At 34.2% G+C, this 25,252-nt stretch overlaps 1 protein-coding gene across 2 annotated transcripts in view; it reads right to left on the bottom strand.

The window, feature by feature from the left end:
* Positions 1-25,252, bottom strand: part of LOC129805789 (schwannomin-interacting protein 1 homolog) — a 76,190-nt gene that overhangs the window by 33,693 nt on the left and 17,245 nt on the right. The window contains exon 1 of one of the 2 annotated variants that reach the window (XM_055853940.1): positions 23,810-24,260. The exons of the other annotated variant lie outside the window; for it this stretch is intronic. The gene's annotated coding sequence lies outside the window, so the exon portion shown is untranslated. Of the gene's footprint in view, positions 1-23,809; positions 24,261-25,252 lie in introns of those variants that run through there. 2 annotated transcript variants of the gene reach the window in all.

Genomic DNA, 25,252 nt, shown 5'->3' with positions numbered 1-25,252 from the left:
ACTATGCCGAAATTTGGCACACTTACCCTAATACAATTGTATGTCGAATAAAAAATTGTTATCAGTTCATAATCGGTTTATTACCGGTTTATACCACACTGAGATAAATCCGAAAAAGTTAAAATAACATTCCGGAAATGTTAATTTTACCCTGCATTATTGATCCGAAATCGGTGTAAATATTACCCTTTTTAGGTGTATTAGGAGTTAAATTAACCCTTAACTTACATTAAAAAATGTTGATATATTTTTACACCTAAAAAGTGTTAAAGTTACGAGGAAAAAAAGTTAATCGCACCCTCTTTTTTTCTCAGTGCATAGATGAGAGTGACTTTTCACCCCTGATTTTCGTAAGCTTTTCTTTATTTATAGCACTTAAGAATAGTTTTTTAGACCATCCCTAAGTACCTTTACGGTTTATAGACTTTTTCAATTTTTTTTTATTTTTAAGTGCTTGAATTAATGAAAAGCTTACGAAAAGTAGGGGTGCAAAATCACCTTCACAGTGTAAAGTGATTCGCAACAATATAGTAACCGATTGGATTCGATTTAGATTTATTAATGAATACAAAACCTTTCCAATAAATCCGTTCAAAAAATATGTTCAAAGATTAACATTAAAAATCGGATCATGCGTTCTCGATAATATACCCAAAACGGGAGACTGATGGTCATGTTAGTGGTTCTTGGATTGACTTAAGAGAGTTTCCTCTGAAAGTTCTAAGACCTTTTTCTCTAATCGTTCAACCTTTGGATCTGATGACATGCAGATATTAATTTTAACTGTTATGTGCATTTTATTGGTATAGAATTGTTTGTTTTACCTCAATAAATTCTATTACATGTGACAAATTCCCCTTTAGAAAACATATGATCTTCTTACACTAGGCGGGGCTCAATTCCCCAACAGAACTCAAGCCAGTGGTTTGTTCGTCCAAGAACTAATTCTGTTACCAATCCCACCATGATATCCCACAACTTGTATTGAAATATCTGTTGAAAATTATTGCAAAAACATTTTGATTTCATTTTCATTTTCATTTTATTGAGACGTACTTTAAATGTAAGAACCCTAATACATTACTAACCGCTAGACATATTGTCTGCAATAAATTAAGCCATTACCTCCGAGAAACAATAATCCAGTAACGAGTGAGACACAAAAAAGTCGTAGAGCTTTTATGAACAGCTCAGCGTTATTTTAAATTTCCCCATTTTCTCCATGTTCCCCAAATGTTTTCATTCTATCAAGCATTACCCAAAGCTCTTAAAGCCCATGTTTGTTCACGTTCAAAAGAGTGTCAGTTTGGATACACCTGACAATTGCCAACGGACACTTTTCCCCTGGAGACCATGGAGCAAGTGTATTTTATTTCATTTTTCTCGTGTCATGAAAAATTTAGCAATTTTGTTATCAATCTGTAAATACAAAATTCATGAGATGAAAAAATGTTGATTGTGCTTGTTCAAAGTGTTAGCTTTTTTTTTGGTAAATTTTACTGATGGAAAATCTCAGTTAAATTTTCCGAGAAAATTGGTTCGGATTTAGCGGTACATTGGGACTTTCAGCTCTTATTAATGAATTCATTCAACGTTGATCCTTTACGTTTGGAGTGAATGAAAGTGTTTGGAGGGGAAATAAAGTATTGGGTATCTTGAGGAAAAAAAATCGCAACACGCACGAAATCGTCTGGTATTCTATGGAGCAGGAAGGTATTTTGGCACGTTAATTTATTATTCTCTCCAGATGCTACAACTTTTTCTACATAGTCTCTCTACCATCCTCCAAAATCTCTACTCATTTCCTCCATAGCATCCTTTTTAACAGACTTATTATGAAAATTTCACCTGTTCCCAGTGCTTATTTTTTTCTTTTGCTCCTTTTTCAGCACACTCGAGTGTTTGCCTCTTTCCGCCAAATATAGGAAGTTCATTTGTAAATTTTTTATTCCACCGACTCTTCTCTCTTGGATATAAAATTGCTTTGGAGTATGTTTTCTGTGCAGTTGGTGTCATGTCCCAGGAGAACAATATTTTATTTTTTGAATTTTATTTTCCTTCATCATCACTTTTTCGCATGGGACTTGCTCTTTTTCGTGCATTTTTCCCAGAATGGGTCGGGGCTGGGTTTTCCAGTACTTATGTAATTTATTACTCATATGATGAACACGAAAGGAATGGCGATTGTATTTCTCCATTTCTCACAATATCCCATATATCCTTTATCGACATTTCACTGTCACCTGATGCGAATGCTAAGGAGAAATGCGAGGCCATATCCTGACATTCGTCACTTCATAAAATATCCATATAACTGCCACGGCGTTTATTCTTTTGGAGAAAAAAAAAACGCAGACTTTTGAGCTTCACGTTTTGACTTGGGGCATCCCCCCTCCCTCTAGAATCCTTGGCAAAAATGCCACAAGAATAGAAGCCGAAAGATAAGCATTGTCTCGAATTTCCGTGTATTATTTATTGTCACACTTTTCATGCCATTTTCACCCAAAGTCATGGTTTTCATCTCACAGTCAGTCAACCGTATCTCTTGAAGGAAAAATACCACATTCACCCGTGAAAATTGTCAGACATTCCACGAAAATTCACACATTTTATCATACAGCATGTCGTAAGGATACTCCTTAATGATCATTGCAATTTGCAAACTACATGAGAATTGATAAAACTTTTCTATGTGAAATTGGACGCCTCTGAATTTCATTCCATGTTCATACCATATCAGTTAGGTGGCTTTAAACTTTATCCAACTTTATTAGAATGCGCAATTGCCGCAATTATGGAAATGTTCATGGGACCTAAAGATTGTTAAAACATTTAAAAATTTCAGTTTCCATTGTGGAATTATACCTTTATATTCAATAGACATAAATGTTTCCGAAATTTTATAGTTTGTTTTTCTGTTAAAGTTACGAAAATGTAATTATGATAAATAGCATAGATTTCGGAGAACTGAATCGCGTATAATGACATCTGCACACTCAGAAAAAGGATTCATTCAAATTGTAAATGACAAGCAGTACACGTAGCATTTATTTTTTAAATAAATACAGTTCCAATAAATACCAATAAATAATTGCTTAAATAAATACGTTCTGTCGTATAATACTAAAAGTAAATTTTGTAATATTAAATAGTGGAACACTGTGATGTTAACCATATTATATCAACCACTTAGAATAAGAAACGAATAACTCGCAGTAAGAAAATTTTACAGGAAAACGATTTGAAGCTGAGATTATGGAGAGTAAATAACTCTATAACTTTGAAAATAATATTATCTATCAAGTATAATATTTACAGGGATGATAGAGGGTATAAAGAAGTATCCAAAACGATTTTTGTAAAAAGTCGAGTTGTTCGACTTATATTCCGAGTGGTCGATATTAAGTTTGGCAATCTTGCATTTTTTTACTGCTCGAGCGCAAAGAGAAAGCAATTATATAATCGTCTTTTTTCAACTTGCCACTGTTCTGGAGCTTAACCGGTAAAATATATCAACTTCCAGTCTTCGATGACCCCCACTAAAAACAAAATATCTCTCGACGTTTTTTTCCTCCTCCCCACCCCCCCTCAATCCCCTCCAAAACCATGTTTCTTGGTTTTCCTCAAAATTGGTCCAAGGTTTTTCAATGATTTTCGGATATGTTTTAGAGGTAATCCAAGCGAACATTTCGCCCAAACATACTCATGACCGCAAAATTCGCCATTTTGAATTATTCAAGGGCAAAGGTCAACTACTTTGGAGGGCCCATTTTGCAATCGATTTGATTAAATTTAGATTTTTTGGAAAGGTATTGCAATTTTGAACCCGGCTGTATCGGTCTTCATGAGTACCGATTTTGAGTAATTTTTTTCGGAATTTTTTTTTTACTTGACCCCAAATTTGTTCTCGAGCTAGAAGACAAACGTTAAGAGACAAAATGCATCCACCCATCTGCCCCTGACTTCCGGTCGTCTATGACCCTCAATAAAAAAGCAATATCTCTAGACGTCTTCCCCTTTTTGCCCTGTCCCCCCCCCTAAAAACCACGTTTTTTCGGTTTTTTTTCAAAATTGGCTCAAGCTTTTCCAAGCATTTTAGAGGTAGTCCAAGTGAACATTTCGCCCAAACATACCTATGACCGGAAAATTCGCCATTTTCAATTTTTGAAGGTCAAAGGTCAACCACTTTGGAGGGCCCATTTATAAACCCATTTGGTTAAATTTGGATTTTTTGGAAAGGTATTGAAATTTCGAACCTGACTGCATCAGTTTTCATCGGTAATCAACCGGTTAAGTACCGATTTTTGAATAATTTTGCATCCCCTATAATAAAAATTTCCTTGAAAAATGTTTTTCGATTTTTTATAACTATTTATATTTGGTGGTCATTTAGATAATTTGTGGCTGGCAAGAAATGTCAACCGGTCCAGCGGTTCAGAATGCTCCAACTCACGAGATATTTTTAATAATTTCTTAATGGCTTTCTCATTGTCCACAAACAAGATTAAATCAGCAGTAACCTTATGTGCATACAAAAATATATGCTAACGGAGAGGAGTTTCTCGTGAGTTCGAGCATTTCGTAAAGCTGGGACGCTTTGCCATCTCTTTTTGTAAAAAAAAAATGTTCTAAATTTACATCGTTACTGGCATATTGGGTCTCATCAAACTTATGACAAGTTGTCTAATTTATAAGGAGCTATTTAGAAGCCGGTTCATAGACTCAGCTCACAGATTCCAGGATATTACAAAAGGGGTCCAGAGTCCAGTCCTCACTTTTGAGATATTTCGTGTAATGGTTGCAAATTTAGAAAAAAATCCTATATGAATCTGTATATAAATGTGAGGTTTGGCTACAACAAAATAGGCCACATTCAAGGGGGTAGGTCATACCTTGTCGGATATTTCATACCTATACGACAATAGGGTAGGGCCGGCAGTCTTTCTAGTAGTTTTTTTTATTATAAGTGCCTAGATATCGGTTAAATTTAGTAGATACAGTAAAAAATATGTCAGAGTTTCAGCTATGTGGCCTATCAAGCTTGGTATAAGATATTAAGTAACTCTAAAAATTTAAGTATTATAAATACAAAAAGAAAACCTTGGAGCTTAGTGTATCATTCATTCTAATAAGTAGGGTAGAGTCAGCCCTTTTGGCCATGTAAGCACTCTTGTCCACCTAAAGTAAAATTACATTGTAAGGCAATTATGAGGTTATTTAGAAAAGGAAAATAGGTCTTATTTCGTGACCTGTAATCTAACGAATCAGAAAACCATATTTGATTTTGTATCGACTTGATTAATTCTAAGTTATTGAAAGAAATTCTCGACAAGGTAAACAATCACTAAAAACATTGGATTCTTAAGAAACTTGTTAATGTTAAGAGAAATTGTTTTGCATTATTTCATAATTTTGATAAAAATATTTGATATTATTCAATGAAAGTCCATTTCTTAATTAACTAAATTTTATTGTGATATCATCCTTAATAAGATTTTCTAACAAATTAAATGAAAATCGGATGTGGCTAAATGAGCTTACTTTATTCGGCTGTGTGAGTACTTTGGCCATTGATTTTCCCATACACTTTACACGTGGCGCACCTCGCGGATTTCAGTAAAACAATCGTGACTTTTGACTGATTTTTACTTCAAATAGAAAATGTGCAAAAAATCGTTTAAAATACTCTAATAATCACGTAAAATTGGCGTTAAATAAGAATAGGACTTGTGCTGTGTATTTGTGAAAGTTTTCGAAAGCATGTCTTCTGTTATTTTATTAAAATTATATTGGAAACAAGTGGCCAAAAGCGCTTACAGACAATGACCAAAAGTACTTGCAAAGTGGCCAAAAGTACTGAAACATGCATAGTTGCATAAAATGCATTTTTCAGTAACATATCCAAAAATTTTTGGGAATTCTCTTATAGATTATTAGGAAGAAAGGGCTTTAAGGTATCTTTGTACAAAATTTCATTTTATTTAAATAAAGATTTTAAAAATTACAAGAACATGAAACCTTAAAGTGGCCAAAAGTACTTACTCCACCCTAGGTTCTAAATTTGACAAATGGAAAAGGAGATTCCTGGTTATTCAAATTCATAATACATTCACTCATGTTATGTATTTAATTCAGGTATATTTAGTTAAAGTAAAATTTTAAAAATTTAATGAAAAAGAAATTAAATAACTTTCAAACGTATAAACTTTTTTCAATAAAATCATAAAATTCAATTCGCAATTTCATTTATTAATTCATTAGTGAGTGACCTTAATTAACATATAATTAATAAATGGTCAGTATAAAAGCTAAATATAATGACTATAGAAATTTCATTTAAATATTATTGAGTTCAACTGTTCCTATAGGAGGCATAAATTAATTTAATACACAAATAAAAGTTAATTTTAATTTTCGCATATAATCATAGTGATAAGGTTAATCAAATGAAATTGTAAAAGCTAAAGCAATATATAGTTTAAAATTCCACTGAAAATGTTTGGATATTTCCAACAAGTATTTGAGGGTATACTAAAGCATAAACGACACATCTTTTGTATAGATTGAGCCATCGAGTTTGTATGACAACCCCTCAACATTCTAACAATGAATATTTCTCTATTAGATCGCCTCTTTTCCCTCCACAATGAATTGATCCTATTATCCGTAAGTTATTCTCGCACCCGCACAAATTCATTTTCACCCGCAACAATGGCCTTTTCCAGCTTTATCCTGTTTCCTCATGTTACGTATATCCCAGAAGTTCTGAAGTTGGAAAGAATGCTAAACTATCAATATCTACTTTTGCCTTCCTTTTAAGGACATTATATTGAGAGTGTTTCGTCCAATTTGATATCTCTGTTTTATCCCCATTCCTCCTAGAATATAAGAAGTTGTAGAGAAGAAATGAAAGGAAAAGTCTCAATCCTACCCAATTTTATTGTATTTGTGTATATGTTGCAGATTGGTTGGAACCTTCTTTTATTATTAAACACACTTTCATGTTCGAGATCCACCCTTCAGCCTCAACCCCTCCCAATGAATGCCGTTTCTCATGAACATTTTTGCCTATATAGCACCCATTTATGTCTTAAAGGATAATGCTGCTCTGCAAATACCCAGGCAAAGAAGAAAGCAGAAAAAAAAATACAATGAAAAAGGAAAATATTATAAATAAAACACAGAACAAGAAGCAAACAGCAAAAGTATCTTTTACACCCAAACCAGGCTACCCATGCCATTTTGTGACTTCTTCCTCTGGGTGTATGTTTCTTCCTAATACATTCTATGGGTAAATTTATATCCCTCTTAAAGAGTTTGATTTAATAATTGTGTGGTAAACACTTTTCGAAGATTAAGTAAATTACGGCAATTTGCCAAAATATTCCACCACCTCGACCTACTTAAAAGCACATTACACCGTGAATAGCAAAAAAGGGGTTCATTTGAGATCATATTATCGGTTTGAACAACACCCCGGTGTTGTTTTTGGGGTGGTGAGGTGCACAAAATTTTGAGTATCCCGTGCCAAGTTTTACCTCTTAAATTGTTATACAATTATGGGGTTTTATGCTTTCCCTTTTCACCGTGAAAATCAACTTTTTGGGGCATCCTCCCCCGTGAAGGGTGTGCCAGGAGGCTGAAAACGTAAAACCGGGGAGGAACATTACATATATTATTATTGCTACCGACACACGCGTGTTGCAATGTTTTACCGTCACCCACACTTGTCCTCGAAGTTACCCCCCCCCAAAAAAGGCCACCCTTTTGGCATCCTATGGGAAAGTCACCTCATTTTATTGACATGATACAGAGGAAACCCGGACTTCCCCAGAGACAACACACAGCTCAGAACCATTTATTTAATATCATTCGGCGAAAGAGACAAAGTCAGATATTGAGAAAAGCACCCACAGTTCGATTAATGGAATAGTATGGTTTACCAACTTCACCCTTCTTATATCACTTCTCACACTTCTCATCGCACTCCTTCGAGATCCAAATCTACATATCTCTGTCTCCCAAGAGTACTCTGGTCAAGTATTCCAGTAAGATCTAGCACTATAGGAGTAGAGTAGGGCTTCAAAGTTAAATTGAAAGCTTCGAAAGTTTCATCTGAACTTTTTCAGAGATACTTTGGGATTTTCTATGAAGTCACTCGAAATAAAGTTCCTAATTAGATATAAAGTTCGATGGAAGTTTTTTTTTATTATGGTCCAATAACTTTTCTGTTACATTTTATCTAACACGTGTATTCAAATTTACTGAAATAAATAGGAACTGTCATGGAACTACATGATGTGGTAAGCTCAATTTGAAAAGTTTCATATAAAGAATGTTTATTTGCTGAAAGAGAGTAGTTTTACAGAATATTTTTAGAACTTTTCATCTTAAGCACAATGTCATTTGTTTATTTTTTAATATAGAAGTATGTTTTCTATTAAGATTACGACGGTCATAATTTGAAAGTCGTGAATCACTTCCTGTCTCTAAAATGGTACCATAACAAGGTGTTTATTTACTTATAACGCTCTTGCTTCCATCACTGAGATTACTATAAGTAAAGTGGCGGACTCTTAAGGATCTTAAGAGCTGCTATAGGAATTTCAACAGAAAATTTTCACTTCAAGTTTTTTAAAAGTGCACTAAAAGACTTGTCTAATACTTAGTTTTATAAGGCAGCTATTTTGCTTCTTGGGCAGGACATCAGTAATTTATCGTTTATATCATTTGCTGGAATTGTATACGTTTTCACAATTTCTAGAGAAGGAAAGGTTCATATTATTTCTCCAAAAAGCATAGAATTGAATTATATTACATAATAAAACAGCAAAAAGTTCGATTTTTCATTAAGATAACTTATAAAATCTGAAGAAGAGTTTATCACCGTTTTTACTCTGGATATTCTAAGACGGAGGTGGCTGCTATTATTCAAGTTTTGTTTAAATGTTTAAAACCTGGTATTTATATTAAATTTGATTTCAAGGGCTCAAAGACTAAAAAATCAGTTACATTATAGTATGCTATTAATAGCTCCGGCAGCATCCACACAGCCGGAAAGGCGCTTCTGGGCGATCTACAATGGACTTAGCATATTTTTCCAACACGGAATACGAACATTGTAAAAATAATTACCTTTGTAATGTATATATCTCGCTACGATTAATAATAATAATGGCTCCGGCACAACTTTTAGATCATTCATGAAGTAAAAATTCACTTCTCTTTCTTTCTCTAAAGGTTTGCATAAGTCAACATAAGTCTTCCCCAGTCTTTCGGTCTTTAAATTGTACTGAACTAAATTAAAATTACTGTGATGCTCAAAAATAAGAAGAGTGCGAACCAGTAGGATAGATATATGCAAGGCTTTTAAGAAAGAAAGGGCTGTGAATTTTAACTTTATGAAATTTCCCTGACCTAAAAGATATGTCGAAGGCATAATAACTGAAAATCAAAATCGAAATTGATGTATTAAAAATTTCATCATGCAATACGCGATACTCAATTGTCGTAACTGAAATTTTCTTAGCCACACCTAAAAGTACCTTACGTAAAATTTAAATTCAATTCGTTATATTTACGTCTATAAATATTTTCATATGCAGGTTATGTTTTTGTTATCACAAAACAACTTTCAGTGTGAATTTATTCGCATTAATTCATATTAAACAGCTTCAAGGATACACAAAACAATTTTTATTGAAAAAATTTTCAGGAGAAAACCAGAGGAAAACATATTCGTAAGTTAAGTAAAACAATCTAGACGAAGGCCTGCAGGCTTCGCTCACACTCTGGTCTTGAACATTTCATATTATTCCAATGTTCCTTTAATGAATCTGATCTATATTTTCAGGAAGTGTATGACTTAAGAAAAACTATTAAACTATATTGCTATTGGGTCAGATTTATTAAAAGAATATGGGACAAATATTAAGTGAAGAAGTCAGAGTATGTGCGAAGCCTAAACCCTCCCCCTAAGCTTGAAAACGGATTGTGAAGTGAGTCGAAAGTGAATTTTCTGTCGTTAAATCCGAGCTTAAGCATACAAATAAAATTACAGCGAAAGTCTAAAAGGTGCAGACACCATTTACCAACAATCTTTCCGGAAGCTGTAGGGGTCAAATTCTTGGAAGTAACCAGTCACAACTGGTTACTGGTTACTGCCTATTTCGTTTATCGGTTGCCTGGTTAATCGGAAATTTAGCCATAGTAAAAATCAGTTATCTCGTATAACATTCCATCTTGTATTAATTCGAAACGCTTTCCTTTCTTTTAAGCATTCAGACAAAATTTTCTTTATAAAATATATTAACCAGTAACCAATCAAAAACTTATCTGGTTACGCTTGTTAATAATTACCTCTCAGGTTTCACTCCGACTAATACAGAATTTAAACAAAAAGACAAATTACAAAATAATTAATTAGATTCATAGTCTAAAATAATAATTTTTGTTTGTAAATCCATGTTTCGCTCCCAGAGGATCTGTCCGTTACCTGAATAAATGCTGTCTATATCGCGACCAACACAGCATATGCTGGCAAATAAAACTAGTTATTAATCAATTTTCTTAAATAATAAGAAATCGAAAATACAAAGGTAGGGGAGAGTGGGGCAGTTTAACGACGGGTCAGTTTCAATTTTTGCATATTCTTCTTATCTCTTTGAAAGGAATGGGATAAAACCTTTATGTTATTGAAGAGATAACTAAGACCCATGTTCATAAAAATAATTAATTTCGTGACGCGCTTCTCGTTTGAATTCTGTAATTGATTTTATAAAACTGCATCAAAATGAAACTTTTTTTAATGTCTTATTTTCAACAGTTTCTGAACTATTGCACTTATCTATCAAAGTAACATAGTTGTATTAAATTACCAGTGGTTTTATGATTATTATAAGGCATTTAGCGTTAAATGAATTCTAAGACAGTTCTGACAATTTTGATTTGAGTTCCGAAACTGCGTGAGGGGCAGTTTCATGCAAGCACACAGAAAAGTTTCCAGTGTAAAACAATTTCCTTTTTTAACAAAATTAACTTAAAATGATCATTGAAAACGTTTTTTAGCTGTAATTGTCCATTAAGTTCGAAATTATGGGAAGTAGTATTTCCTAAAAGTTAATAAAAAATTAAAAAAAATAATCTCAGTGTTTTTTAAGTGCCTAAAAATGATGAATTTTTATTGTCATAATATCTTTTCAGAACGTTTTCAGCAGGATATTGTAAAATTTTCTTACTATTATAAAAAATTCAAGACTGTAAAATACAATTATAAAACTGTCATACTAAAAAGGACATGTTTTAAGGTGATATAATGATCCAGCAAGGTACAGAATTAACTTAGCACTACAAAAGACATTTCTTTCGTATAAAAATTTAAAGAAAATTGCTCAATTAATGAAAAATAGGCTTGGAAATCTTTGGCAATATTTTATTTTCTCTGTATGATTAATTAGTGTTAAAATTCTGTTATAAAGTTCATGTTCGATTATATTTTTATGTTTTAGAGTATAAGAAGACTTCAAAATTGTAATTTTAATCAATTGTGGTATCGCAAGTTTCCTATAAACACGTTTTATCTTTCTCAAAAATTGTCTCATATTTATTTTGAAATTGCCCCGCAATGGGGGACTTTCACACATTCTGCCTTTCAAGTGAAATGAATTTCTCCACAATAGATTAATGAAATTAATGAATTATTGTTATTATTTTTATTAACCCTAAACCGAACTGTAATTCAAAGAATATAAAAAGTTCTACTTCTGTTTATCATCTTTTTGCAAAATGGTCTCAAAATACATTTTGCAATTTAGGGGTGAACTGCCCCACCCTCCCCTATGTATGTGAAATAGCCAAGTCTTAATTCGCATATACTAAGTCTTAATTCGCATATTGTTTCAGAGCTTATATTTTAGAAAAACCTTAAACTGATATTCGCCAAATTAAGTTAGGAGGAATAGGGGCTCCTTTAAATAGGAGTACCTTTAAAATTAGACATTTTTCTCTTATTTTTAAATGCAACTGGTCCTTACTATGAAATCATTTAGTTCCGCAAACCAATTGCAAAGCTAAATTACATTATGATAAGGCTTTATTCCATTTAAAAATAGGAGATAAAAGCCCAATGTCATAGCAGCCCCAATTCAAAGGTGTCCCACTTCTATGTTTAGCTTTTTTAGAATTTTTTGACTAAAAGCTTGAGAATTCAAAATTGAGAACAGTTTCCAGAGAGAGCAATGCCTTCTCTCAGTGTTCCCAGTTTATTATTAGTGAATTATTATTGGGTCCTTATTGTTTTTAAATTTTACAGGTTAAATGTTCTTCTTTAGAAATTCAGCAAATTAACTTACTGGAAATAACAACGTCAAAAAATGTGTCAAAATATAAAAACAGTAAAAAAGTATCATTCCTCTAAATAAATTTGGAGTTAATTCAAAAGTGAGCTTTGTGCAAGCTTTCCATACTATAGAAATAAAATTTGAAGAATTTTATTAAGGGTATAAAGTTCAGACAGTCATATTCATTATTCCCTTGCTTTTATTCAAATTTTAGTTTTTACTTACTGTTTTAAGAAATAAGGAAACAGGAATATATATAATAAAACAGAAATAAAAGTTATGTTAAATTTTTATTATCAAATTAAACTTTCAGGCTTGAACTAGCCAATTATTTTTATTTTCCATTTCAATGCCGAGGGTTTAAAAAAATTGACAATGGCAATTGTGAATTAAATGAGGTCAGTATGAATAACAAATCAAATTTGGAAGGACAGAGCAATTGCAAAAACGACCGTAGAAAGCATTTCGTAAAACCCCAAAACCCTCTCTTGGCAGCAAAAATACATCTTTTATGTGACACAATCTCAAAGAGTGAAATGGGTTGTCGGTAGGCCCGAAAAGGAAAATGTGTGTTTGTGTCTGTGCACTAAATGGATATTAATGGTTATATTTCCGACGAGAGATGAATTTTTCTTTCACCCTGATTGCAATAGCAGAACCCACGCAATTTCTTGGTTAACCACAGAGAGTGCGACAAAATCAATAAAAATGCCATGATAGTATTCCTGGGATTAAACTTATTATATAGCATTGACCCTCAGTCGCCTTTATGACCTCAAGCAATTTCCTGCTTGTTTAATGGTACAAATAGTGGGAGAGATCTATAATTCTCAATGAATGACAGGGGATTGTTTCTGCAGAATAGAGAAAATTGGATGCGACATGGTTGAATCTGAAAGAAAATCTCTTGTGACAGGCTTCTGAGATATTGGTATTATTCAGGTATAGTGCATACAATTTATCGAATTTCATAGCACAAATTCAGTTTAATATTCAGCATTGCATCCACCCATCTGCCCAAAAATTCAATAAGCCAGAGCGTGTTCGACTGGCGATATGGAAAATATGAAAATCACCAGATCCATTTTAATCAATGCGATTATTGAAAATATCGTTACAAGTATTCGCTTTTAGGGAGTAAAGTATGAAGTATTGTTGGTGATTTTAATTAATTTTCTCATGCATGCATAATATTGTTCTAGCTTTGACTGCACGTAAACTAGACATTGTGAGAGATATAATTGAAAGCCTTCATTGTTTATGGAAATTAATAGCACTATTGACCTAAACATTAGATATAATCAAGTAGTATTCTGAACAAATTTTGTTTAAAACATTCTAAAAACAACATTTGTATATTAAAATATCCATAGTGTTAACCGAAATCAGTGAGATCGAGGCTTAAATATTGCAAACACCTGAGGACGACCCTCAGACTCCACTTCACTGCCTGGGCACTCGTCACATACTGAGTGACTGGCCGAGCAATGAGCGAATATCTCGCCTCGAGGTGCACGCTATGCTCGTGTGGGACATACCGTTATGGTATAAACTCTATGGGTAAGCCACAGCAGAGGGATTTTACGCTTATCGTGGCTTTTCGTCTAACAATCGGCCATTCCTGATGAATCACCGTCCTCGGTGTTAGGAGAACGCAAGGGCAAGGAATTAGGCCGCTAGACATGTATCCACTGGCAGACATTGCGCAATGTAATGAGACAACCAGTGCGTCCAACTCTATATTATACCCGGGGGGTATCGAGGAGGAACCATCTATACCAATCTTTCGCATGATAGTACGTGAGAGAAACGAACTAAATTCTCGTGGCGCTCACCAAGTCACTGTGATTGGCATAGACCGTGAATTCTAACCAGAATCCACCATCGAGCTTCTTTAGGTGACTTGCTCGACATTTGCGCAATTTTGTTGGACGTCCTCTGGAACATGTAGTCTAGACTTCCTTCGGATCCGGTGTTTCTTTTCGGTTCGGTGGCCACCATACGATGCCTGACTACGCTCTAACTGCTACCGCTCTACCATCCGTACGATGTTATGGCATCTAGATGGGAGTAACGAGCGGTCAGTCAGCATCTGAAACGAAAACTCGAAACCGATCGTTAGATCCGCCTTACTGGCATTTTACTGCAATCTTAATTAACTCTGAGACCAAGACATTCAAGTAACATATTACCACCTCAGAGTCTCATGTTACTCATGTATAATCAGGAATGTAGTTTTGCCTTAATAAAACACCTAGGCAATTTCAACTGGTCTTGTCTAGTTTCACCTCTTGGCATATGGTTTCTTAATTCGTCTGCATTTAGCAAATTTCTAATTTTCAATAATTTCAAATAGCCTTGAAACAGCCTTCTCTTCTCCGCAAAGACGGGTAACGCTTGCGTAAACAATTCATTGACCTTTCTTAAGGAAATCAGCTAGACTACTACTTTCTTCACTAAGATTCGCCTTAACCATTCATTCAAATGAATTACCAACTGAAGAAAGCAACTGTTGTTCCCATCAATGAATTTCAAAATTAGAGAAGATTTGACAGAGAATTCGTATTCTAAAAATACTACCACAGATAACTCATCCATACTTTGGTTTCTTGACTACTACAACTTTTTAGCTTGTCATAGAGCCAAACCGAAACATAAAGTACTTCTTATCTGTGTCCGATCGTTTCTTCACTCAAAAGAGAACAATTAATGGGGAACAGCCAGAGTTAACTGAAAACAACCATTCACTGGTACTTAACCAGAACTTCCATTATTCTATAGGTCAGCGAAAAGGAATTACTTTGAAACTTCACTTTTCTTTTAACTACAACCATGTTCCTTTCCTGTATCAAAACCCTTCTCGCTATTGATTTGTATTTCGATGAATTTAATCATCAACTCTAAGCCATCTTAATACTCACAAATGGACTTCATAATCTGGATAAGAACTGGAAGATAACCACAGATAACCATAACCGATTTTAGTTCACCAACTTCTGTGACTATTTGCCTGGCCACAACGCTGAATCAAAACCAAAATATCTCAGATCATCTGTGTCAGGGACAGCTTTCACGTCAGCAGACAGTCAGTTAGACTGAAGAGCACGCATAAATAACTTCTCTTTATTTTAGTTTTCAGACTCCTGCCATTATTTTCTTTAATGCAGTGCCATATTCAAACTAAAATACCTTAAGTTATCCATATAGGCAACATTTCCAGTCAGGTCTCGAAAGTGGAATACTGTCAGAGTTAAAATAACTGGAACTTGGTAATATTATGAAACACACAACCCCGCGACCATTCATTGTCCATCTTATTCCTCGGGGAACAATGGAGAATACAACCAACATGAATTCATTTTCACTGTAATAGGGCTTTAAAGTAGACCTCTTACGTCTACAAACACTTTTAGATTAGTCTTCCGACTTGTAAAGAAGAACCTGTTTTCGTACTCAATTTATCACAGAATTACCATCTGTCTATATCTAGAACTGCAGTACGATATTCTGGGTCATAGCTGAAATGTATGTCAGAGTTTAGCATTAAAATCACCATTTGAATAATGCCCCTGAGAAATATCCTAGATTATTCTGCATTTTCTGGAATTACACTCGACCACAAAACTCTCTTCCAATCGTTCGAGTATATCGATCAGGAAAGTCTAACAGCAACCAACATATTCAAAATACATTAAACTAATTCTTATAGCAATAACCGGACCTTTTCTGGACAAAAACCTTAAATCTCAAAATCGTGGAACTTCTTCTGGAACTCTGGATATTTACTTTTAGAATATGCTGTAACCCGATCTATGTTCTATTCTGATCGTTTAAGAACTGCATGGTTCAAGACCAGAGAACGATCTGTACTCAATTGATGAAATCGACCTCAACACAAATCTCAATTCAACCAATTTCAATTCAACTATTCTTAATTCTCCTTATTCCCTATCTGCGTATCTATGATCACCGTTTAATATTTGCTTCGCTAACTATGGGTCATGATTCTGGAGCAAACCAACTCAGATCTTACAGAAGCTTCAATCTGAAACACAGATGTGAATTTCTAGACCACAAGTCTAAATAACGGCAAATTATGTCATCAAGTCTAGCAAAAGATCACTAGCTCACTCGTAACTCGAACACTTTGGTACTTCTCAGATTTCTTTGAGCTTATAATACTCGCAACTGGGTAAATGGCAACACAACAATTTCTCGAACTTGGACAGATTAACAGAACTTCATCTTTCTATAACCACTTGATGTCTATGCATTACCTTGTAATTCTACCCTACCAACCATTGGCCCAAATGTCCGTCTTTTCAGGACGATAAGTGTCAACAATTGATAACAGGGATTCGAATTGTCGTAACAGAACATCAAGTTGCCATCTGCATGATTGAAGTCGAACTGATGGCCTCTTGAAAAACAGAGCAGTTCTGAGAATCTACGACTATTACTGCATCAGGGAAATTTACCCATAAGGATCAATTACCTAAAAATGTCTCAAGGAATTTTCGTCAGGTTGTGGAAATGCCATCCACAAACTTTTTCGGGTTTCCACTAGGTTTGAAACTCAAGAGACTTCAATCCGTAATTGTAATAGAATACGGCAGTCAATATCGAAATCTTTGAAACACCAACTTTCTCGAAATTTAAACTCGCCCCTTTAGGAAACACTTGAAACTCAGTTATTAATTCTGACTTAGGACTCCAAAGAACATTCTGTTATAATAACTACTTTCAATTTAGTTCATATCATCTGACAGCTGCAACTCTAAAATCTCGAGCTTGGAGGTATGATTTAATTTATTCATGGCGAAGCCAACTCATACTATTCTAATAAATTAGAGGAACTGACATAAGACTGCATACTGTGGATCTAGTCTTGAGGTTCCTGGATAAAGGACTAGTGGACAATGGTAACCATTTATCTATTTACAATGGGAGCACAACATTCCCTTCAAAGACCCATCATCATTGCCATGAATGATTTGTCCGACCAAGCAGACAAAGCACGCACTAATTCTACAACACCTTCAAAGGTTTAGGTGATAGAAAAGGAGATAGATTTACCAGCACAACTCGTTCTTCTCATTAAAGATTTGGTAGAAAATTCGGTGGATTCCAAAATTAACTCATTTAAGGAACCATGGGATTTTTCAGGAATTTATCGTGAGCAATTTCACTAATTACTGAGTTAAATCAGGTTTAACGCTCAACCCAAAAATTTCTAAGACTGCCCAAAATAAGGTTTGGTGTTTACGTTTTCTGGCGTATGAAGGACAACACGCGTAAAATAAAATCTGTGAAAAGGCCATCTTCAAAAGTTCTCCCTTCAAAACACTAAATCCAAGAACTTGGTTTCATTTCCAAGGAGGCTTAGGAAAACAATAAACCCAAGACAGCCCAGACTAATATCCATCATGATATTCTCAATCTGCAACAATTTCAAATATAATAGAGAAATATCTTAAAATATTTCCCTTGAACTTTTCTTCGACTAGTGGACAAAGAACAAGTTATCTTGAAGAAAGCTGGAAACACACACTTTTTTTTTTAAATACAAATACTCTTTGCTAAATTCATTAGGCGAACCGAATCAATTAAATTGCCAGCATTAAGATCTTCGCCATAAATTTACAATTTAACTAAAAATGTATCTGAAATCAATATATTTTATCATGAGTATTTTAATAGGAAATATCGCGGAAGAATACTCAGAAGATCTTCTTTGAAATTTTATTTCAAACAGCTTACAAAATTTAATTCGAAAGCATCAATATCTCTTGGTGTTCTACTTGTGCTTAACTTCAGCTAAAACCATTCAATTAGGAATTGATTTTTTTTTTCTAATTGAAATCAATAAAAACATTTTTTTCTAATCATTCATTTTCGGCTTATTGAAAAAAATGAATTTTCTGAGTGTTTCTTGTGCTTTACTGCGACAACAAACACTCACAATTAATTACAATTTATTGAAAATAATCTTCGCAAAAATCTGATTTTTCTCAGTGTTATAAAGTTGCATCGATTTTTCCGAGTGTTTCTATTATTTTCCCGCGACAACAACACTCTTGATTTCTAATCAATTTAATTCAACTTCGCGAAATTTATTTTTTTTTTTAATTCACAGAATATTTTAGGAGGCCGTGAAATGCTGAAACTCGCAAATAAATTATTTATTAAAAATTCTGCTTTTTTTCTCGCAGCATTTGCGGCACAATTTTCTCTGAGTGTATTCTTTTTTTGAGCCTCACTCAGCATTTCACTCAATAAAATAAATGAAAATATCTTTGTGTGCACTCACCAGCAGCAACTTGTTCTGCACACGCTATAGCAGGAACATTCTGGAAAGAGAACTGTAAAACGCCTCTCTCTCACTCTCATTCACACTCACATGGCCGGCCATTCACACAAAAATGCATTCAATTTCATGGGGAAAAATCATAGAAAATGCGGCTTTTCAGGGAAAAATTAATACAACAATTTCCCCTTAATATTCTTTTACCTATTTCCACCGATCACGAATGCCGATGATCGCTGCTTTCGCGGATTTTCCTCGATGAAAATCCCCCGAAGAGATGCTCTCTTTCTCTCCTTCAGCTGCGACGCTCTGCTTCCACCGTCTTTCCACGGCTTTTCTGGCACTATTTTCACTCGGGATGTACTTGGGCTTCTTTGGGGCACATCTGAACCCCTCTTAGAGCCCTCTCAAGCACTTTCCCAGCACTTTTTCGCCGTACTTTGGGCAAAAATTCCCTTGAAAACCGGCCTTTGTGTGCTTTTTTTTTCCAAGAATTGGAGAATGTTTCAGAACATTCTCTCGCACACGCCGGCATTTCAAGCTCATTTTACCCAATTTTCCGGCTTTTTCACTCACTTTTCACTATCACGTGACTCACTACACTCACGCGGGCTAGGTTGCGATCCCATTCTTCTGATTTGTTAACCGAAATCAGTGAGATCGAGGCTTAAATATTGCAAACACCTGAGGACGACCCTCAGACTCCACTTCACTGCCTGGGCACTCGTCACATACTGAGTGACTGGCCGAGCAATGAGCGAATATCTCGCCTCGAGGTGCACGCTATGCTCGTGTGGGACATACCGTTATGGTATAAACTCTATGGGTAAGCCACAGCAGAGGGATTTTACGCTTATCGTGGCTTTTCGTCTAACAATAGGTAATAGAACTGGTAATAGAAAAATTCCGGTAATCACCAGTGAAAGTTTTCTTCACCTCAAGACTAAAACAACTTTTTAATCTTGCCCAGAGCTTTCGGTCCGGATACGGAACTTCTTCAGTGCTCGACTACGACTATGTTTCTGTGATTTCTTGAGGATTCGTTTACTTTGTGGGAATTAAGGAAAAACATCACAGCAGGAAAAATCAGTTGGGAAGGTTTTTATGGGATTTAAATATTTCACAATTTAATAATTTCTAAATTTTCTTTCTGCAAAGACTTTTTCAGTGACGTGTAAAAAAGTAGTAAAAGCGCCAAACACGTTACTGAAAGAGTCTTTGCAAATTTTTTTTTACAAAAATCCTTTGTTTCAGGACTGGTTTAACACATCAACTATCTGGAGTAACGCATCAATTATCTGGAGAACAATAACTGGTAGATTTCAAACAGTCTCACGCCCGAACTTTTTCTAATTGGGGCAACATTTCGGTCTCAAATGTCCGAATTTGTAAGAATTTACGATAGGGGAGACCGGGGAGGTTTGGGATAGGGGTAGTGTGGGACAAAGCGATTTTTTCAATTAATTTTTGAAATAAATGGGATTTAACCATTACTGTATCGTAGGCAATATTAAGATGTATCTTGACTAAAAGAATGGATATCCTCAGTTTTATTGTTTTAATTCTATGAACATTTTTTTTTTTAAATTGATAAAAATCCTATATTTTGACGTCTCAGTTTTCCTCTTTGTATTTTATATCAGCGATATATAATCAAAACTTTTTTATCTCATTAGGTAGCAGTGTAATCTGGAAACATATTTTTATAAAAGTTTCAGAGATTATACGCTCTTGTTTTTTACATAAAGGTTTTAAATACCAAAACTACACGTGGGGATGTTTGGGACACCTGAATGAGGATGAATGGGACGTTGATTTTCGACAGTATTGTAGGTTGTTTGCAATTGTTTATTGTCAAAATGAAGAGTAATGCCCAGTTTCTACTGGAAATCTCCTTCTTGTGCAAAGTTTACCAGTGGAGCAGATTTCTCTAACTACAGGGACAATTAAACCATCATTGTCTTGGGAATCAATAATTCCCTCTCAGAGGATATTCGATCTTTGCCCAATCTAGTTAAAAACTATTTTTTTCGAAAATTTCTCGAACAAGTTCTCCAGAAAAGGCAAGGCAAGAGCTAATTCAGAGAAATAATGAGAAAACAGGTACAATGCAGTTGTCGTAAAATCAATGAGTTCAAAACTAAGAGTTGCAAGAAAATCTACTCGCCTGAGGAATTTCAGAATCATGATTGCAATATTTAGAATAAAAAAAATAAAAGAAAGGTAGATGGAAGATAAGAAGAAAATACTTTAAATAATTGATTGATAATAGATGATTCTACTGTACAAATAAAATTGATATTAATTTCTAAGTGTAAATAAAAGATTAAACATTTTTATTTCTATCAGAAATATTTTTAATCTGGTATTTAAAATTAATTAACGTGTTACAGTAATACAAATTATGCGAGAAAAAACGCGTCCCAAACATCCCCTTTTGCGTCCCATACTGCCCCATATCGGGGAGGTTGGGGACAAAGCGTCAAGTAAAATGTTTTATCTTCTCCAAGAAAACTCAGTTGTTTTCCAAGTTCTATCGAATACTTTTTATAAAGTCAACACCCATAAGTATCCTACTGACCGCATAAAATTGTAATACACTATCGTGGTTTTTTAGAATAGTGTCTCAAAGTCAAAACATGAAAAAGTGTCCCACTCCTCCCCGGTCTCCCCTACATTAGCAGGGAAAGACTATCCGTCTTCGCACACACTCTGGCTTCCAAACCAAAATTTATATTTTTCTCATTTCTTGACGAGCAGTTTTTGTTTTTTGAAGGCATTTGAAACAAATGACATAATTTTATGCACATTTTTTGTGTAGTGGAAAGTTCTCTCCCTTCGAACTTCATGCCTTTGAATAATGTAAATTTCTTTTGTTTTTCGTAGCACTGAGAGAATTCTGAAAAAGTTAAAATAAAAATCCAGAAATGTTAATTTTGCCCTGCATTATTGATCCGAAATCGGTGTAAATATTATGCTTTTTAGGTATATTATGGGTTAAAGTTTCCCTTTTTCATGTTAATTTTACACTTAAAAAGGTGTAAAATTAACATAAAAAAATGTTGATATATTTTTACACCTAAAAAATATTAAAGTTACGAGGAAAAAAGGTTAATCGCACCTTCTTTTTTCTCAGTTAAGATATTTACACAAAATTATCACGGAATTATCAACATATGATGATAAGCCAAATAATATTTAATAGAAATGCGTAAGTCTCTTAGGAAAACTAAAAGAAAATTCACATTATTCGCAGGCATGAACGTTCGAAGGAAGAGTACATTCCTCCTATTTACGAACATTTACGAACAAATGTTATTTTTGACTAATAGTAGACTAAAGTTGTGTAAATCCGAAATCTGCAAAGATTATAAATGGTTCTTTTGTTTTTGAGTTTTAATTCAGCAATATATTATTTTATTATGCACTTTTTGTATACAAAAATAACATTTTTAACTTAAAACGACTTGTTTTTTTTTCTTTAGAAACGTGGTATTTGTATTATAAACTAGATTTTCGCATGTTTTGAGATCAAAATATATCATCATTCACATACAAAATGCGTTTTTTTTATATATTTTTTTCTTATATATTCTTATATTATACTTATATATTTTTTTCTAGACAATGATTTAAATAGAGAGATTAAAAACTATTAAAAAAATATTAATGCTCTTGGTAGAATTTTGAATATTTTTTACATCTACACTCAGTCCCGGGATTATGCATATGTTGGGACCGAAAAAACGCTCTAAATGGCATTATGCAGCAAGAAAATATGCTATTTTCTATGCAAATTTCTTAATTCATATTTTCTTTTGAATACCATTTTTTATTTTAAATATTTGACATTCATGAAAAAATAAATTTATTATAAGACAGACGCTTGCAGAATAATTCCGTATGAATAAGTTTTTCCAGTTTAATATAAAAAACTAGCATTCCACGAGAAATAATTAAAATAAAAATTTTATTTTCAGTTGAATTAAAATGCAATTACAATATCCGAAAAACAAAAAATAATAATACAAATCCAACTGTTGATGAAAATGCAAATTAGGTTTTAGTCGTTTCTTTTAAATTCAAACGCCGGGAGAGCTTGAAAGTGCTTAGAAGTGCAAGAAGTGCTGGAAATCACCTATAGCACTTCCAGAAGTGTGGAATTCTTTCCATATAAATTTAGGAAGTGCTGAAAGTAGTGTACACGATTCCTCGACTAAAATCTCTCCCTTGTTGAGTACTAAAGTTTTTAAAGGCAGATTTTTCATAATGAGAAACATCAAAAAATGTATTATCATTTCAAGTGAAAGAATCACAACTGAAGGAAGTAGTTAATCGCATTTTTTTTCAAAGTTTAGTTTTTTATATTAATCCCTAAAGCAATTATCCAACGTTTTTTATACCATATACATTTAATGTTGCATGGATATGGGTGTCATGCCCTTTTTGTTTATGAATTATGTCTCTCTCGACAGGGTGAATTTCATGAGAAATTTCCGTGAGCATTAATAATGACCACGTCTCATGTGACTTCTACACATTTTTCCTACAGCTGAGTGTGAAACAATGCTCAAATTTAATTAATTTGAAATACCTCAAGCCTAACGAATTTGCTGGAATTTGCCTTTCAATATTAATCAAATCACGCTGTTTTTTTTAAATATTGTTAAGCTGTATCACGTGTCATTTAGCCGTAAATTATACAACGCAAATGTTTTTTTGGACGGTTTAAAAATAAAAGCTTTGTGTGAAGTGTTATTTTCATATCTACGATATATCCTACAATTTCAATTTCGATCGATGGAATAAATTGTACAACATGTGTGGGTATATTCAATGTATGGATGGGTATGACAGTGGATGTAGGGGGATTGATTGGAAAAGTGGTGAGAATTTTCACTGGAATTTTCAATAAAACTATACATAAATTGCTTGTGGTATTTGCAATAAACGTACAACAGAAAATCCCTGTTTTTTTGCGGTGGGGGGGGAGGGCAAAACACTTTGCAGAAGGACACGGTGAAATATTTAATGAGGATGATAAAAAGGCTGTTAAACAGACGAAAATGAATTCCTTGGGATGGAAAAAAAAACAGCGGAAAAAATACATGGAGGGAAAAACGGCTCGTACACGTCTTCTTTTTTTTAGTGGTTAGGAACTCACCCCAAAAATGGCCATGATTACTTCCTGAATGTGGTTAGGAAGTGACGCAAATGTAAATCCACGACTTGTGTCTCTGTCTGCACCTTCATGAAAATTTCACTACTCAAAATTTACCCTTAATTCTCGTCTTCACCAGAGAAAAAAGCCACACCAATGGAATCCGATTTACTGCTTCTGTGTTTTAGGTTTTTGCTTTTAGAACCCTCCCATTTAAAATATCCTATAAATAAATTAAAACACGAAACAGCGCAAGGGATTAAGGGAAAGTGACAAAAATGGCTAACAAGGGTTATAGGGGGATGGTCGCGCTTATTTTATTCTTGTTGCTGCACTTTCCACACGACTAGAAACCCCTGAGTATTCAGACAACTTTGAGTGCTTCTGTTTTGGGGGATGGGTGGGCTTTCGAAAAAAAATCACCTCTGAACAGTTTGAGAGCTTTTCCCGAACTGAAAAACCCTCTCAACGATTTTGATTTTCGTCCTCGAGGAAAATTTTGCTGCACAGCATTTCGCTCTCTCTTGTGCTCATGCTCTCTGGGCCATGTGTGTGAGTATTTTCTTTTTTCCTGGCTTTCGGGGTTGGAGGGGGGGGGGCAACTGGGGAGATGTTGTGTGGAAAAGTCCATGGAATATAGAGAAATACGACAGAATTCAATGAATGTGTGTGAGAGGGATGTAATACCACTTTACCATTGAGTGGAAATCTGAGTGTATGACGTTACAACACGCTAGTTTTCCACCCAACAAATACCACCGAATATCTCTTGGAGCTTTTTTCCCCATTGACTTTTCCTCCGGCACTTTTCTCTTCGTTCCCTTTTGAACGGAAGTTCACGGAAAAATCATCTTTTTGGTCTGGTAGAGAAACATTGAAACGATGAAGCGTGAAATTTTCCTCAATCAGTGACGCAACATTTTACGCTACTTGACTGACAAATAATCAAATAATCCATACATATATCTACATCTACTTTGATTTTCCAATCTTCAATCCCTCATTATTCATTCCCAAGAAGCAACAACAAGAAGTCAGGATGTAGGGGTTCAATGGATTGTAAAATTCTCAAAGAAAACCTTCTATAATGATGAAGAATGGAGAGATATAAATGGTGCAATTTCTATCCTAAAAAGGACACATAAGGACAATCAAGATAGCAAGTCAATTTTCTCTCTGGAAGGATCAACGGGATGTCATGAGAAAAGACCTCATAATTGAGACGTCTCAATTGGAAAATTCAGGTCTCTCCAAACTATTTGGATCTACATGAAAATTTCCTCTCATACCATTTGGTTGGAAAATTTCAGAGGAAATCGTGTCTTAGCTACAGAAATTCTGTCTTGGATATAAGTTGGAAAAGTGACGAAGAAAAGCTTCTCATAAGATTTCACTTTGTTAGAGAAAAGCACATGAGGGAGGTTCATAACTTTCCCTAATGCTCAA

This window comes from Phlebotomus papatasi, chromosome 3, assembly GCF_024763615.1.
Source record: "Phlebotomus papatasi isolate M1 chromosome 3, Ppap_2.1, whole genome shotgun sequence".
In the NCBI taxonomy this organism is placed as follows: Eukaryota; Metazoa; Arthropoda; class Insecta; order Diptera; family Psychodidae; genus Phlebotomus; species Phlebotomus papatasi.
The sequence above is the reverse complement of the archived record's forward strand: the minus strand, read 5'-3'. Positions and strand labels throughout refer to the sequence as shown.